The sequence below is a fragment of the Colletes latitarsis genome, chromosome 9, assembly GCF_051014445.1.
Source record: "Colletes latitarsis isolate SP2378_abdomen chromosome 9, iyColLati1, whole genome shotgun sequence".
Lineage (NCBI taxonomy): Eukaryota > Metazoa > Arthropoda > Insecta > Hymenoptera > Colletidae > Colletes > Colletes latitarsis.
In genome coordinates this window covers 7,787,613-7,805,513 of record NC_135142.1, presented here as the reverse complement: position 1 = coordinate 7,805,513, position 17,901 = coordinate 7,787,613, and positions in this window count along the sequence as shown.

The following is a 17,901-nucleotide window of genomic DNA, read 5'->3' as shown; positions in this document are numbered from 1 at the left end:
GCCAGGTCGTCCGCCCAGACGGGGGCCCCGTATAGGGCCACCGACTGGACCATTGCCACATAGAGGCGACGAACTCGGCCCGCCGGGCCCCCCAGGTTGGGCAGGATCCGGCCCAGAGCCGCAACCATCCTTTCCAACCGGGGGACCAGGCAGCGGAAATGCTCCTCGAAACGCCAGTGGCTATCGAGGATCAGCCCTAGATACCTGATCTGGGGCTTCACCTCGATGTCAGCCCCACCCACCCGGATCAGAGGGGGTGGCGGATCCTGCCGAGGTGAATGAAACGCAATCACCTCGGTCTTATGGACCGCCACCGTCATCCCCATCCCCCTGATCCGGTCGACGACGCGTTGCGACCCCTCCTCCGCGCGACGCATGGCCCTCCCCCAGTGCGCCCCGACGGCCAGTACCAGTGTGTCATCCGCATAACACACCGTGCTGACGCCGTCGGGGAGGCCTGCTTAATAGCTTGCTGGTTCCTACCTAGCATACTGCTTGCTTACTGGCATCCTGCTTTCTCACTAGCTTACTGCTTCCTTACTAGCCCCCTGCTTGCTTTCTAACATACTGCTTCCTTACTAGCTTCCTGCTTGCTTAGAAGCTTACTGGTTGCCTACTAGCGTACTGCTTGCATACTAGCTTACTGCTTGCATACTAGCTTGCTGCGTGCTTCCTTGCTTACTGTTTGCTTTCCAGCATACTGCTTTCTCGCTAGCTCACTGCTCGCCTACTAGCTTACGGCTCCTTAACCAGCTTTCAGCTAGATTACTCGCTTACTGCTTTCTTGCTAGCTCTGTGCTTGCCTACTGGCTTACTGCTTGCTTACTAGCTTAGTGATAGCTTACTCGTTTACTGCTTGGTTACTAGCCTGCTGCTTGCTTTCTAGGTTAGTGCTTCCTTACTAGCTTACTGCTTGCTTACTAGCATACTGCTTCCCTACTATATTTCTGAACGCTTGCCAGCTCACTTCCAGCCTACTAGCTTACTGCTTGCGTACTAGCTCGCTGCGTGCTTTCTAGCTTACTGCTTGCTTACTAGCATACTGCTTTCTTGCTAGCTCACTGCTCGCCTACTAGCTTACGGCTTGCCAACCAGCTTACAGCTAGCTTACTCGCTTACTGCTTGCTTACTAGCTCCCTGCTCGCTTACTAGTCCGCCGCTTACTTACAAGATTACTGCTTGATACTAGCTTGCTGCTTGCTCAATACCTAACTACTTTCTTACTAGCCTACTGCTAGCTTACTTGCTTACTGCTTGCTTACTAGCTTGTTGCTTGCTTTGTATCGTACTACTTGCTTACTATCTTACTGCTAGCTTACTAGCTTACTACTTGCTTACTAGCTAACTGCTTTCTTACCAGCTTACTGCTTGCTTACTGGCATACTGCTTTCTTGCTAGCTGTTTAAATTTTGCTCGGCCGCAATTACCGTCAATCCTGTTAACGTACAATTCGAAGGATATTATCTCTAATAGGATTTGTACAGCGAGCAGTGATAGAAAAACGCGTGTATTACTAGTTTTTCTGGCATCGGTAACGGCTTATTACCTTCGATTCGAGTGTGCCAACGGTTTTGATGACGTCAGTATCGTGAGAGAGTAGCGCGCAAATAATTAGACAAAGATAGACTGCCGAAATTTAGACAGCGCCGCGGAACGATTAATTAAAGTACCACGGCGACGTCTTCGGCTGTCAATCCGCACAGTCTCACAACGACTTCTGAAGAAGACAAATCGGCTCCCGATCGTGTTCGAACAGATATCGAGCGAATTTTGAGAGTGAAACGCTTGAGATACAGCTAGTAGACGATTATTAAATAAAGGGTGCATCGAGCCGATGTTCAGTCTGGAGCGGGTCCTCTGATTGACCTCGCACTGCTGAGAATTCATTGAAACTCAAATTAGCATCAATTAATTTAGACTTTGCTTATCAAATGAGTCGACTTTCGATTCGAATAAGAGCATTCAGGAGTTTCGTACAGCAAATTCCCAGACGAGCTCAATTCTCATTTATTGTCCAGTTTGGAGAGTTCGAGAATACACCAATAAGGTGTTCGACCTCCCTTGTGCAGTATTATTTTGTCGTTTCAAGCGTATAAACGTTTGAAACACAGAGAAGTGGGTGGATACCGTTCCAACTTCTCTGTGATTGTCGTTCGGCTTAGGAGACACCGAACGGAGGCACCTACGTGGTGAACCTCCAGGTGGGCTCACTGGCGTCAGGTCAGCGTCCACTTCGGACGCTTGACATTCGGTCTTCGATTCCTTCCCTCTGCAGACCCCGCCGGTGTAACGCTTAGAGGAGCACCTGTGCGGAGAGGTTAAGGAGTCGCGGGTCAGGCCCCCACGTAGTTTAAATACTGTTACGAATCACGTCGAGTGGTGCATTCGTGCAGTGAACCACGTGCAGTCGGGCTTCGCAGTGCAACTCTCGACCAACAAGTCATCTGTTGAAACGTTAAAGAGAAGCCGCAGATCGACGGTCGTGCCGTTGTACTGCAGTGCGACTCGACGCACAGTCTCCGTGGGCATACTCACGGGATCAGTGCATTTAGAACCTTACAATCTCCACTTACATCCCCGTCCACTAGACAATCGACTCAATTCGGCGTCGAAAGGAAATTTAATTCTTTTCACGCCAAAAATTAAATACAATCCACTTGCGAGCACGTATATTACGAGTGAAAGAAATTCTCCGCTCCTATACATTCGAATATCAAAGCCAGGAGCGTGAGGACACACACGCGGCGAATATACGTGGAAAGTGTTTACGTGTCTAACTCATTGCCGTGTTTTTCTGTTCAGAGAAAATAATTCACAGATTAAATAAGAATTTTCTTTATTTCTTATGGTTTACTTTATTTTTATTTTTATAATAAACAGTTTTTTTTGAAAAAGAAAATCTTACATTCCCAATCACTTCCCACAACAAAATTCCGATCCCTCTATCCGGACTTCGTAGTTAAAAGCATCAGCTTTTTAACACTAGCAAATTCCTGTCTTACTAGCCTGCAGCTTGATTACTAGATTAGTTTCTCATACCAGCTCACTGCTTGCTTCCTAGCACACTGTTTCCTTTCTAGCTTCCTGCTGTCTTACCAGCTCACTGCATGCTTTCTAGCTTACTAGACGCTTACTAGCTTACTGCTTGCTTACTGGCATACAGTCTACCTTACTAGCCCCCTCTAGGCTTGCTAGCGCACTGCTTGCTTACTAGCTTACTGCTTGCTTACTAGATTACTGCACGCTCAATAGCCAACTGCATTCTTACAAGCCTGCTCCATGCATTCCAACTAACTGCTTCTATACTGGATTGATGCTTGCTTTCTAGCATATTGCTTGCTTACTATCATCCTGCTTCCTTAACAGCTTACCGTTTGCATACTGGCTTCTTGCTTTCTTACTAGCTAACTGCTTTCTCATTAGCTTACTGCTTGCTTACGAGCACACTGCTTCCTTACTAGCTTCCTGTTCGCCTACTAGCATCATGTTCGCCTACTAGCTCACTGCTTGCTTAATAGATTACTGGATACTTACTAGCCTACTGCTTGATTACTAGCATACTGCTTCCTTACTAACCTGCTGCGTGCTTTCTAGCTTACTGCTTGCTTACTAGCACACTGCCTCCTTACTAGTTCCCTGCTCGCTTACTAGCTTACTGCTTGCTCACTAGCTTACTGCTTGCTTACTGACATACTGCTTTCCTACTAGCTGACTGATTTCTGACTAGCTTGCTGCTTGCTTACTAACTTACTGGTTGCTTCCTAGCCTCCTGCATGCTTTCTAGCTCAGTGCTTCCTTACTAGCTACCTGCTTGTTCTCTAGCTCATTGCTAGCTTACTAGATTACAGCTTGCTTACTAGGTGTTTCGTTTGGAAAAGAGTATCGAAGAAAATTGGATCTCTTAACGAAGAGCTGACGCACCCAGGAGAAATCGAATAAATTGTTAACACAAGAAACTGTTTCCTGAACACTGAATATGTATTGGGTTTTCACAATTATTACACACTCAAGAACAGAATACAATAAACACGACTTACTAAATAAACGAGAAACTGATTTAAGAAAAGCGAAAATAGCCGTTAGAAAACTTTATTCGGTTTGGTTCAACACGTCGTTCGGTTGGTTTGGTGTGTGAATCGCAAGTGAGCACGAACTGCCGAGCGCACCGCGTGGTCGGCCACGTGGTGACCAAAAACGGCGCGAGAGATCGCGATCGTCGCGATAAATCGCAGCGATTCTTAACCGCTACACTAGGTAACTGTGTTTTTACCAGCAAACTGCTTGCTTACAACACTACTGCTTGTTACTAGTTCCCTAATCGCTTACCAGCACACTGCTTTCTTACTAGCCTGCTGCTTGCTTACTAGCTTCCTGCTTGCATACTAGCATACTGCTTTCTTGTTAGGGTACCTGCTTGCATACTAGATTAATGCGTTGCTACAAGCTTCCTGCTCGCTTACCAACTCACTGCTTCCTTAATATCTCAAAGCTAGCTGAATCGCTTACATCTTACTTACTAACTACCTCCTCGCTTACTAGCTCACAGCTTACTTACTAGATTACTGCTTTCTTAGCAGCTTCGTGCTCGCTTACTGGCTCACTGCTTGCTTACTAACAGCCTGCTTATTAGCTTACTACTTCCTTACTAACTACCAGCTTTCTTACTAGCTAACGGCTTTCTTACTAGCCAGCTGCTTGCTTACTAGCTTACTAATTGGTTACTAGCTTACTGCTTGCGTACCAGCCTGTTGCATGCTTTCAAGCGTACTGCTTGCTTACTAGCTTGCTGATTGCTTTCTAGCTTACTGCTTGCTTACTAGCCTCCTGCTTGCCTTCTATCTTAGATGCATACTTACTACCTTACTGCTTGCTTACAAGATTACTGCATTCAATCTAAACAGCTCCTTGCTTTCTAGCTTACTGCTTACTTGCTAGCTGGCTGCTTGCTTTCTAGCCTACTGCTTGCTTGGTAGCTTACTGCTTGCTTACCAGCTTGTTGCATGATTTCCTTCTTACAGCTTTCTTACTACATTCCTGCTTTTTTACTAGCCAGGTGCTTGCTTACTATCGTACAGCTTACTTACTAGCTGCTTACTATCTAGCTTGCTGCCTGCTTCCTAGAATACTGCTTTGTTAGTAACATACTGCTTTGTTACTAGCTCAATGCTTGCTTACTATCTTACAGATTGCTTACTAGCTTATTGCTTGCTTACTAGCTTGTTGCATGATTTCTTCCTCACTGCTTGCTTACTAGCATACTGCTTTCTGACTAGCCTGCTGCTTGCTTGATAGCTTACTCCTTGCTTACTATCTTACTGCTTGCCTTCTAGCTTACTGCTTCATTACTATAGTAGTGCATTCTTACCAGCTAACTACTTTGTTACTAGCTTACTGCTAGCTTACTAGCATACTGCATGCTTACTAGCTTGCTCCTTGCTCACTAGCCTACTTCTTTCTTACTAGCTAACTGCTTTCTTACTAGCCTACTGGTTGCTTACTAGTTTACTGGTTGCTTACTAACTTACTGGCTGTTTACTAGCTTACTTACTAGCATACTGCTCTGTTACTAGATTACTGCTTGCTCAATAGCTAACTGCTTCCTTACTAGCCTGCTGCAAGCTTACAAGCTTACTGCTTGCTCACAACCTTCCTGCTCGCCTACTATTTCACTGCTTGCTTACCAGCTTGCTGCTAGCTTACACGCATGCCGCATGCATGCTAGCCTGCTGCTCGCTTACAAACTTACTGCTAGGTTACTCACCTACAGCATGCTTTCTAGCTTCCACCTCGCATACTAGCACAACGCTTGCATGCTAGCTTACAGCTTGCTTACTAGGTAATTGCTTTCTGGCCAGCTTACTGGTTGATTGCTAGCTTACTGCTTGCTTACTGCCTTACTGCTTGCTTACTGGCACACTGCTTGCTTACTAGCATACTACTTCCTTACTAGCTTCATGCTCGCTTATTATCTTATTGCTTGCCTACAAACTCCCACCTGGCTTGCTATCTCACTGCTTGCATACAAGCTTACTGCATGCCCGCTAGCGTAATGCTTCCTTACTAGATCCCTGCTCCCTTACTAGCTCACTGCGTGCTTACCTTCTTACTGCTTTCTTACTAGCTAACTGCCTTCTTACTATATTACTGCATGCTTACTAGTTTACTGCTTGCATACTAGCATACTGCAAGCTTACAAGCTAATTGCATTCACGCCAGCTTACTGTTTGCTGACTAGCTTAATGGTCACTTCCTAGCATACAGCTTGCTTACTAGCATTCTGCTTCCTTACTAGCTCCCTGCTCGCTTACTAGCCCACTGCTTGCTTTCAAGGTTACTGCTTTCTTACTAGCTTACTGCTTGCCTAACAGCATACTGCCTTTTTACTAGAAAACTGCTTTCTTACTAGCTTACTGCATGCTCACTTGCGTAATGCTTCCTTACTAGCTCCCTGCTCCTTTAGTAGCTCAATGGTTGCTTACGTTCTTCCTGCTTCCTACCTAGATTACAGCTTTCTTACTATCTTACTGCTTGCTTACTAGCATACTGCTTCCCTACTAGCTTCATGATCGCTTACTAGCTCACTGCTTGCTTACTAACTTACTGTTTGCTTACTAGCTTGCTCCGTGCATTCTAGCTTACTGCTAGCTTTCTAGCTTACTGCTTGCTTAGTAGCATGTTGCTTGACTCCTAGCTTACTACTTGCTTACTAGCTTACTGGTTGCTCACTAACATACTGCTTCGTTACTGGCTTCCTCCACGCTTACTAGCTCACTGCTTGCTTTCAAGTTTACTGGATGCATACTAGCTTACAGCTTGCTTACTAGTATACTGATTCCTTACTAGCTTCCTGCTCGTTTACTAGCATACTTTTTTTTTTACCCTTCCGCACGATTTGGGGGGATACCGGGAATCGCTCGAAGCATTCTTCCTGTATCCTCTCCGTGCCCGCGCTTTGCGCCCATCACCGGGGGGGACAAACGGTCCCCCCGGTAGACACTCTGTCTCATAGCGGCAGGACGGGGCCACTCCTTCCCGCCGCAATCCGTCCCGGGGCCGCGTTTAGTGGCGGCTGCGAGCCCCAACTCACAACCTCCTGCGACCCCGTTTCTACCCCTCGGCGGCCGGGAGCTCATGGCCGCTCCAGGCCACGGAGGGTGCCTCCCCGTGGGCCGGACCCACCCAGTCCGACCCTTCGCCGCCAGGCGGGAGGAGGCTCCCCTCAGGGCCCCCCTCCAAGCCAGGGTCATCCGCCGCGCAAAGGCGGCCGCATATCTCCATCCCGGCCCGGATACACGATCCACCTGCCACAGTGATAATTCCGGACGACTGCCCTGAGATAAGGAGGGACACGATGATCTTCGAGCCCCCTCCTTATCTCTTCCCAGGGAAGGGTTTTATAGGCTTTGGCAATATCCAAGGAAACTGTCAACGCCACCCCTCCCCGAGAGACGGCCGACTGCGAGAGGGCCCTGACCCGACTGATCGCGTCGACCGCCGACCGGCCCCCCCGGAAACCGTACTGGCAGTCGGCCAGGTCGGGGGCACCCCGCGACAGGTGCTCGACGAGGCGGGCAGCAATCACTCGCTCGAAGAGCTTGCCCACCTCGTCGAGGGGTCAGATGGGCCCGTATGCGGATGGAGACTCCGCGGGCCGACCCCCCTTCCGGAGGAGGACCATACTCGCTACCTTCCAACTGAGGAGGAATCGCCCGTCCCTCAGGCATCGGTTTAACAACCGCCTGAGGTCGGCCCCAAGGACGCCGTAGGTTAAGACCCAAACCCGACCGGGCACACCAATCCGGACCGAGTGCCGTGTTACGCGCCCCGAGCCGTCTGATGGCCGCGGCCAGCTCCCCCTGCGTGACACCCGGCTCGGCCACCCACTCCAACGGGGCCGTCGCCTCTGCCGGAGGACGTGGTCCCATCTCCCCAATTGGGAAGAGAGTATTGACCACGCCCTCCAGCAGCCGGGGGTCAAGACCCTCGATGCTTACAAGCGTACTGCTCGCTTACTAGCATAATGCTTGAATACTAGCTCACTGCATTCTTACCAGCTTACTGCTTGCTTACTACCTCACTGGTTACTTACTAGCTCACTGCTTTCTTACCAGCTTACTGCTTGCTTACTACCTTACTGATTACTTACTAGCTCGCTGCTCGCTTACTGGCTCACTGCATGCTTACTAGCTTCCTGCTTGGTCGCTGGCATGCTGCTTCCTTAATAGCTTCCTGCTCGCTTACTAGCTTGCTTCATGCTTACTAGCTTACTGCTAGCTTACTCGCTTACTTCTTGCTTACCAGCTTACTGCTTGCTTACTAGCTTACTGCTTGCTTACTAGGATACTGCTTCCTCACTAGCTAACTGCATTCTTACTAGCGTGCTGCATGTTTACAAGCTTACTCCTTTCTTAGTAGTTCACAGCTGGCTCAATAGCTAACTGCGTTCTTTCTAGCCTGCTGCATGCTTTCTAGCTTAGTGCTTGCCTACTACGCAACTGCTTCCTTACAAGCTAATTGCTCTTTTACTATCCTGCTGCTAGCTTACTAACTGACTGCTCATTTACTAGCTCGCTGTTTGCTTAGTAGCTTACTCCACTCTTGCTAGCTTTCTGGTGGCTTACTAGCACACTGCTTGATAACTAGCTTATAGGTTGCTTACTAGCATGCTGCTTCCTTACTAGCCTCCAGCACGCTTACAAGCTTATTGCTTGCTTACTATCTTACTGGTTGCTTGCTAGTTTACTGTTTGCTTACTAGGATACGGCTGGCTTACTAGCTTAGTGCTGGCTTACTCGTTTACTGCTTGGTTACTAGCCTGCTGCTTGCTTTCTAGGATAATGTTTCCTTACTAGCTTACTGCTTGCTTTCTATATAACTGCTTTGTTACTAGCCTGCTCCTTGCACTGTAGCTTATTGCTTCCTTAGTAGCTTACTGCTTGCATACTAGCTTGTTGCTAGCTTTCTATCTTACTACTTGCTTACTAGCTTACTGCTTGCTTACTAGCTTGTTGCTTGCCTCCTAGCTTACTGCTTGCTTACTAGCTTTCTGGTTACTTACTAGCTTACAGCTTGCAACTAGCACACTGCTTCCTTACTAGTTCCCTGCGCGCTTACTAGCCTACTGCTTGCGTACAATATTACTGCTTTCTTACTAGCTTACTGCTTGCTTAATTGCCTACTGCTTTCTTACTAGCTAACTACTTTCTTACTATCTTACTGCTTGCTTACTAGCATACTGCTTCCCTACTATCTTCCTGATCGCATACTACCTCACACCTTGCCAACTAGCTTACTCCTTGCTTACTAGCCTACTGCTTGCTTACTAGCTCGATGCTTGCCTCCTAGCTTACTGCTTGCTTTCTCGCTTCCTGCTTGCTTGCTAACTTGCATCTTGCTTTCGAGCTAACTGCTGGTATACACGCATACTGCTTTCTTACTAGCTAGCAGATTTCTGACTAGCCTGCTGCTTGCTTACTAGCATCCTCCTCGCTTACTAGCTTACTGCTTGCGTACTAGCTTTCTTTTCCGTGAGGAAAATCTCCGTAAGCCTCCCCTCCACCTCTTTGGGGTGAGGCGGGAGGGGTGTGTGGGAATCCACGCGACCATGGAATGACGGGCGCGGGACCTACCCACTAAAAACCCCACGGTGACCCTTCCGCAAGATTTGGGAGGGTACCGGGAATGGCTCGAAGCATACTTCCGGTATCCTCCGCGTGCTTGCGCTGTGCGCCCATCCGCGGGGGGACAAAAGGGTCCCACCGGCTGTGACACTATCCCATGGCGGCAGGACGATGTCACTCCGTCCTAGCGCCATCCGTCTCGGGGCCGCGATCAGTGGCGTTTGCGGGCCCCAACTCTCAATCGCCCGCGACCCCATTTCTACCCCTCGGCGGCTGGTGGCTGGTGGCTGGTGGCCACTCCATGCCACCGGGGGTGCCTTCCGATGCGCCGGACCAGAATTAGGGTGGCACTCCCACTTCCGTCCGACTCCGTGCCTCGTGGCTGGTGGAGGTTCCCTTATGTAACCCCCTCCCAGCTAGGGTCATCCGCCACGCCGCGGTGGCCGCCCACGACGCCCGGCGCCGGGGCGGCGCCCACCAGCCACCAGACGAGCACGAACCTCAGCACGCCGCTGAAGCTCGCGCTCCCTGCCGAGCATGGCGCGCATCATGGCCGGCAGCGAGACATCCCGCCCGATGACGCCGACCAGGACATGGCGCTCCCCCTCCCACGCAGGGCACACCTCGTTGGTGTGTTCAGCCGTGTCCTTCTTAGCGTCACAATGGCAGCAACGCGCCGTCGGCTCCTTCCCTATCCGGCACTCGTATCTCCCGAAGCTGCCATGCCCGGAGAACACCTGTGCCATCCGGTAAGTGAGGCTTCCATGGCCTCTGTCCAGCCACTCACTCAGGAGTGGCCGAACATCCCCGACTGTCCGGTTCCCCGCGGTCGGCAGAGCCAACCTCTCCTGCCACGCGATCATCACGAACTGCCGTGCCTGGCGCTTCCAATCGCCCCAAGCAGGTTCCTGCGCTCCCGAGACCGCACCCACCCCCGCATGACGGTCGACGCCGTGACGATACAGCACCGCGTGTGACCGCGCGAGGAGGTCCATGGGCTGCATCCCCGCAAGAACCGTCGACGCCTCATGCGACACGGTCTGGTATCCGCGAACGACCCGCAACGCCATCTGTCTCTGCACCCGACGCAGCATCGTCATGTTGCGCTGGGAGGCCGCCAGGTCGTCCGCCCTGACGAGGGCCCCGTAAAGGGCCACCGACTGTACCATTGCCACATAGAGCCGGCGCACTCTGCCAGCCGGGCCCCCCCGGTTGGGTAGGATTCGGTCTAAAGCCGCGGCCATCCCCTCCAACCGGGGGACCAGGCAACGGAAATGCTCGACGAAGCGCCAGTGGCTATCGAGGATCAGCACCAGATACCTCATCTGGGGTTTCACCTCGATATCAGCCTCACCTACCCGGAACAGAGGGGGTGGCAGATCCTGCCGTGGTGAATGGAAAGCTATCACCTCGGTCTTATGGAACGCCACCGTCATCCCCATGCCCCTGATCCGATCTACGACGCGTTGCGCCCCCTTCTCCGCGAGACGCTTGGCCTACCACCAGTGCGCCCCGATGGCCAGCACCAGTGTGTCATCTGCATGATACACGACGCTGACGCCGTCGGGGTGGTCGGCCCGCAACACCTTATCGTATGCGACGTTCCACAGGTGTGGCCCGAGGACCGACCCCTGCGGAATGCCGCAGTACACCTCCTTCCGCATATCTCCATCCCGGCCGGGATACTCGATCCACCTGGCACGGAGATAATCCCCGACGACTGCCCTGTGACAAGGAGGGACCGGATGATCTTCGAGCCCCCTCCTTATCTCTTCCCATGGAAGCTTGTTAAAGGCGTTGGCAATATCCAAGGATACTGCCAAAGCCACCCCACCCCGGGAGACGGCCGACTCCGAGAGGTCCCTCACGCGACCTATCGCGTCGATCGTCGATCGACCCTCCCGGAAGCCGCACTGGCAGTCGGCCTGGCCGGGGGCACACCGCGACAGAGGCTCAGCGAGGCGGGCGGCAATCACGCGCTCGAAGAGCTTGCCCACCTCGTCGAGGAGCCAGATGGGCCGGTATGCGGAGGGAGACTCTGCGGGCCGACCAGCCTTCCGGAGGCGGACCATCCTCGCCACTTTCCAACTAGCGGAGAATCGCCCGTCCCTCAGTCATCGGTCAAACAACCGCCTGAGGTCGGCCCCAACGAAGCCCTGGGTCAAAACCCAATCCCGGCATGGCACACCATCCGGCCCCGGGGCCGTGTTACGCGCCACGAGCCGTTTGATCGCCGTGGCCAGCTCCACATGTGTGACCCCCAGCTCGGCCAACCACTTAATTGGGACAGCCGACGGCGCCGGAGGACGTGATCCTCCTACCCCAATTGGAAAGAGAGTATTGACCACGGCTTCCAGCAGCAGGGGATCAAGACCCTCGGTGACAGGGGGCGCCAACGGGCGGAGCTTATTTAGCACAACCTTCTACGGGCGCCCCCAAGAAACGTCATCGAGGGTCTGGAGGAGCTCCTTCCATGCCCGGGTTTTGGCCCGTTAGATGGCGAACTGCAGAGCAACCCGAGCCGTACGGTATGGCTCATACAGGTCATCTGCCCTCGCTCGCGCCACGCCATCGTCTCTTCGTAGACGACGGCGCGCGCGGGTGTACTGGCGTCGGGCGCGCACACTCGCGAAGCGCAATTCTACGATCGCGGCCGACCACCAGTACACCGCCCGGCGGGGAGAAGCCCGCCCGACCCGGGGCATCGACGCGTCGCAAATATTTGCGACTAATCCCCCGAGCCGGGCGACCTCCTCCTCTATGCTCGGCAACTCTACCGCCCCCTGCGGCCAAGTTGCAGCGCGAGCAGCTGCCATCATAGCGTCCTTGTCCAGGCGTCGAAGCGCCCAGCGGCGTGGTGGGGCGCCAACCGGGCAGTGGTGTCGGGATGTACATCGGGGGGCAGAGATCTCCATCCGAATATACCGGTGTTCCGAGAGTGTCTCTGCCCCCCCCTCCAACCACCTGCCATCCCGACACCATGCGCACGGCGTTGCGGGTCCCGAATCCAATATCCACGATGGACCCCCCATATCGCCGCACGCACGTGTGCTCCGACCCACGGTTCAGTAACCGAAGATCGAGCCCGGCCGCCCAGTCGCCCTGGGTCTCGCCGCGAACATAGGTCCTGGCGAATCCGTACGCCACCGACTTGGCGTTAAAGTCCCCCAGGACCATCACCAGCCGGGCCGCGCAGCGCTGCACGCATGCCGCGACCTCGGCCAGGTACTGCTCGAACGCGGCGTGGCCGCTGTGGGGCGAGATGTAGCACCCCACCACGGCGACTCCCCCCCAGTCCACGGCGACGAAGCCCCGACCGCGTTCCAGGATGGAGAAAGGCGTGTCCCCCACCCAATGAGGGTGATCAAGGATGCGGTACGGCTCGGCGGCGACCGCCAGGCCAACCCCCCACTCCCCGAGGACCTGGGACATCATGTCTTGTGCCGCGCGGCAGTGGTTGAGGTTGGCCTGGAGGAGGAGACGGGCCAGCATTACTTAGCGGCCGCCCCAGCCTCCTCCCAGCTGTCCGTCCCCGTGGCACCGTCCATCTCCATTGTAGACGATGCCACCAACCGCGGATCCTGAACCGGAGAGGGTCGATTCCCCCTCTTCTTCCGGGAGGGAGGAGAGCATTTGTTGCTCCCCACCCTGTGATCTGCCGGCCTCCCCATGTCCGCACATAGCGGGCAGTGTGGGGGCCGCCGAGCACTGGCTCGCGCGGTAGTCTTTCGCTCCGTAGCGGTAACACTGACCGCTGCGGTCCACCGGCGAGGTGCACCATTACCTCACGTGCCCCAACTTGAGGCAGCGGCGACACTGGAGTGAACGCAGCGGGAGTATCTCCACTCGCGCCGAAATCTACCCCACCAAAACCCTCCCGGATTCCGCCACTTTGCGGGCAGCGGAGAGGGGGCCCCGGGCCCACACAGACCACAGGCCGGAAGAAGACCTGCGGGTCTCTCCGACCCGCACATCTCTTTCAGGGCAGTCCCCCGCCCTCGCTAGGGCATGAGACACATCCTGCGCTGTGACCGAGTCGTCCAGCCCATAAACGCGCATCTCCGTGCGCTTCGTGGACCTGGCGACCCGGACACTCCGCTCGCCCAGCTGCTCCCGGAGCCACTGTGCGAGTCGGTCCGCCATCTCCCCGCCCTCCGGTCCGGGGATCTCCAGCAGGAGACCCCAGGTCACTGCCCCCTTCGCCCTCACGGAAGCGATGCCAAGCTCCTCCAGGGAGATGTTCTTCCTGGCGAGCTGCATCGCCGCCCGGGCCGGGATGGTGATATGCGGAGGGAGGTGTACTGCGGTGTTCCGCAGGGGTCCGTCCTCGGGCCACTCCTGTGGAACATCGCGTACGACTCGTTGTTGTGGGCCGGCCTCCCCGACGGCGTCAGCACGGTGTGTTATGCGGATGACACACTGGTGCTGGCCGTCGGGGCGCACTGGGGGAGGGCCATGCGTCGCGCGGAGGAGGGGTCGCAACGCGTCGTCGACCGGATCAGGGGGATGGGGATGACGGTGGCGGTCCATAAGACCGAGGTGATTGCGTTTCATTCACCTCGGCAGGATCCGCCACCCCCTCTGATCCGGGTGGGTGGGGCTGACATCGAGGTGAAGCCCCAGATCAGGTATCTAGGGCTGATCCTCGATAGCCACTGGCGTTTCGAGGAGCATTTCCGCTGCCTGGTCCCCCGGTTGGAAAGGATGGTTGCGGCTCTGGGCCGGATCCTGCCCAACCTGGGGGGCCCGGCGGGCCGAGTTCGTCGCCTCTATGTGGCAATGGTCCAGTCGGTGGCCCTATACGGGGCCCCCGTCTGGGCGGACGACCTGGCTGCCTCCCGGCGCAGCATGACTATGCTGCGTCGGGTGCAGAGGCGCATGGCGCTCAGGGTCGTCCGCGGGTATCGGACCATGTCACATGAGGCGGCGACGGTTCTAGCGGGGATGCCGCCCATGGACCTGCTCGCGCGGTCGCACGCGGTGATGTACCGGCACCGCGTCGACCGTCGCGCGGGGGTGGGGGCGGTCCCGGGCGGGCAGGAACCTGCTTGGGGCGATTTGAAGCGCCAGGCTCGGCAGTCCGTGTTGCTGGCGTGGCAGGAGCGGCTGGCTCTGCCAACCGCGGGGCACCGGACTGTCGGGGCTGTTCGGCCACTCCTGAAGGAGTGGCTGGACAGAGGCCATGGCAGCCTCACCTACCGGCTGGCACAGGTATTTTCCGGGCATGGCAGCTTCGGAAGATACCTGTGCCGGATAGGGAAGGAGCCGACGGCGCGTTGCTGCCACTGCGACGCTGAGCAGGACACGGCGGATCATACCCTGGAGGTATGCCCCGCGTGGGAGGGGGAACGCCGTGTCCTGGTCGGTGTCGTCGGGCGGGATGTCTCGCTGCCGGGCGTGGTGCGCGCCATGCTCGGCAGCGAGGAGAAGTGGAGGGCCGTGGCCTCCTTCTGCGAGAACGTAATGTTGCAGAAGGAGGCCGCGGGGAGGGAGCGCGAGCTCCAGCGGCGCGCTGAAGCTCGCGCTCGTGCGGTGGCCCGAGGTCGTCGCCCGGTCGCGAGGCGTCGCGGGCGGCCGCCTCGGCGTGGCGGATGACCTAGGCTGGGAGGGGGGTCCTGAGGGGACCCTCCTCCCGCCAGGCGGCGCCGGGTCGGACCGGTTGGGGGTAGGAGTGCCTCCCCCTACCGGTCCGACGCAAGGGGAGGCACCCTCGGCGGTCTGGTGCGGCCATGAACGCCCGGCCGCCGAGGGGTGGAAACGGGGTCGCGGGCGGTTGCGAGTTGGGGCTCGCAGCCGCCACTAGACGCGGCCCCGGGACGGATAGCGGCGGGATGGAGTGGCCCCGTCCCGCCGCTATGAGGCAGTGTGTCTACAGGGGGGACCGATTGTCCCCCCGGGGGATGGGCGCGCAAGCGCGGGCTCGGGGAGGATACCGGAAGAATGCTTCGAGCGATTCCCGGTATCCTCCCAAAGCGTGCCGAAGGGTCACCGTGGGGTTTTTAGTGGGTAGGTCCCGCGCCTGTCGTTGTACGGGCGCGGGGAATCCCACACACCCCTCCCACCTCTCCCCAAGGAGGTGGGAGGGAGTCTTTCGAAGATTTTCCCCACGACAAAAAAAAAAAAAAAAAAAAAAAAAGCTGCATCGCCGCCGCGAGTGTCAGGTCGCCACCCTGCGCGACGGTCAGCACCGCCGCTGCCGTTTTGCGGGGGGGGGGGCGCACAGGTCGCGTCATCGCGGCCTTTACTTTGGTCGCGTGCGGCGAGGGCGGGGGTTGCGGCTGCCAGGCCTTCCTCGCCGCTCTCCTCGCCATCCGCCCAACCTCCTCGCTCCAGGACACCCCCCCTTGGGACGGTGTCATGGATGGCGTACTACCCGGAACCGCGGGTAGTCTGTCCCCCTTGGAGGCCGCGACCCGAGGCCCCGGAGTGACCACGGTGGACGGAGCCTTCGCTCCCACCACCTTCGCCTTCCCCGATTGTAACGGTATTGGTCGGGGGGGGGGGCACCGCCTTCCTGCTGAGCGCTCTACCGGGGAGGAGCTCATCCTGGAAGGCGGCCAGCTTCTGGTCAATCATTCCCCCAATCCTCCTCAGAAGTTCGTCCTCTGAGGAGAACGGGGAACTCTGCGCGGACGGAGTGCGGGCGGAAGGGCCTGTAGAGCCTCGCACCACCGCCGCCGCACCCCGCTTATTTCCCACCGCCGGGGCACGCGGCGTTGGAGGCGGGAGGATTGGAGGAAGGGCCGCGCCATTCCAGCACGCCTCTGCCCTCCTCCTCCGCCGTCCCACCTCCTCCAACAGGGGCTGCAGACGGGCGTTCCGTCCGCACAGCTCCTGCGCCGCCTCCCTTACCTTTTGTGCAGCCTCTCTCAGGGCCTGTGCGCCGCCGCTCTTCTGCCCCTTAAAGGAGCATTGTGCGGCCACCTTTTCCATCTGCTTCAGCGGCGAGGATATCCTCTCGGAAATCTCCTCGATTAGCTCGTCCCTGAGGCAACTCACCATTACCACCGGGCTCATTGCCCTACCCACTCCGGAGACGGCCTGCCCCGTCCGCTTCCTCTTGGAGGGGAACACAGTCACTCTGAAGCAGTCTCGTCGCCCTCCACCGCTCTCCACGAAGCCGGGCCAGGCACTGAGTGAGACGCGAGCGCCGTCACACTAGCCCCAACACCGTCTTCGACCTCCCACTCCGCAATAACCCGCCCCAACCCCGTTTTGTTATGAAAATCCATTTAGTTCCCATGCGTAAGTCGGAATAAAGGTCCACCCGGGCAGAGCCGCCGTACCCGGGCAAGCCTAATATTCCGGGGGTTCAGCAGGTGTCCCCGGAGGTGGCCGCTTGGGATTGGGCATTCTCCCCCAACCATGCATCCTATCGCCGCGCACCATAGCTTAGGATTCGAGGGCGATTTTATAGAGTCGCCATACTCGCGGCCCGGGCGGCTAAGCCAAGGCCCCCGTTCCTCCTGCCGTCACGTACCATTCACAAAACCAAAGAAAGAATTGTGGATGGGTTGCTGTGACGACCAACAGGCTTACGGTGTGATAAGCATCAGGTACCTCGGGGTCGCTACGCCACGTACTGCGGCCGACGATTGCCGGACACAGACCCAGAGGGTTGAATATTAGCTTGCTGTTTTCTTCCTAGCTTACTGTTTCCTCACTAGCTTACTGGTTGCCTACTACCTTACTGCTTGTTTACATATCTACAGCCTGCGTACCAGCTTTCAACAAGCTTACAATCTTACTGGTTGTTTACTAGCTTACTGCTCTCTTACTAGCTCCCTGCTCGCTTACTAGCTTACTATTTGCTTACTAGCTTGCTGCTTGCCTTTTAGCTTACTGCTTGCTTTCTAGTATACTGCTTTCTTACTAGCTCCCTGCTTTGTTACCAGCTTCCTGCTTGCTTACTGGCTTACTGGATGCTTACTAGCTCGCTGCTTGCGTACCAGCTTACTGCCTGCTTACAAGCTTAAGGCTTGCTTACTATCATACTGCTTGCTTACTAGCTTACTGCTTGCTTACTGGCATACTGCTTTCTTACTTGCCAGCTGCTTGCTCACTAGCTTACTGCTAGCTTACCAGACTACTGCTTGCATACAAGCTTACTGCTGCCTTAAAAGCTTCCTGCTCGCTGACTGGCTCACTGCTTGCTTACTAACTTAGTGCTTGCTTACTATCTTACTACATCCTTTATAGATATCTGCTTCCTTACCTGCTTACTAATTGCTTATTAGCTTGCTGCTTCGTTACTAACTAAATGCTTCCTCACTAGCTCACT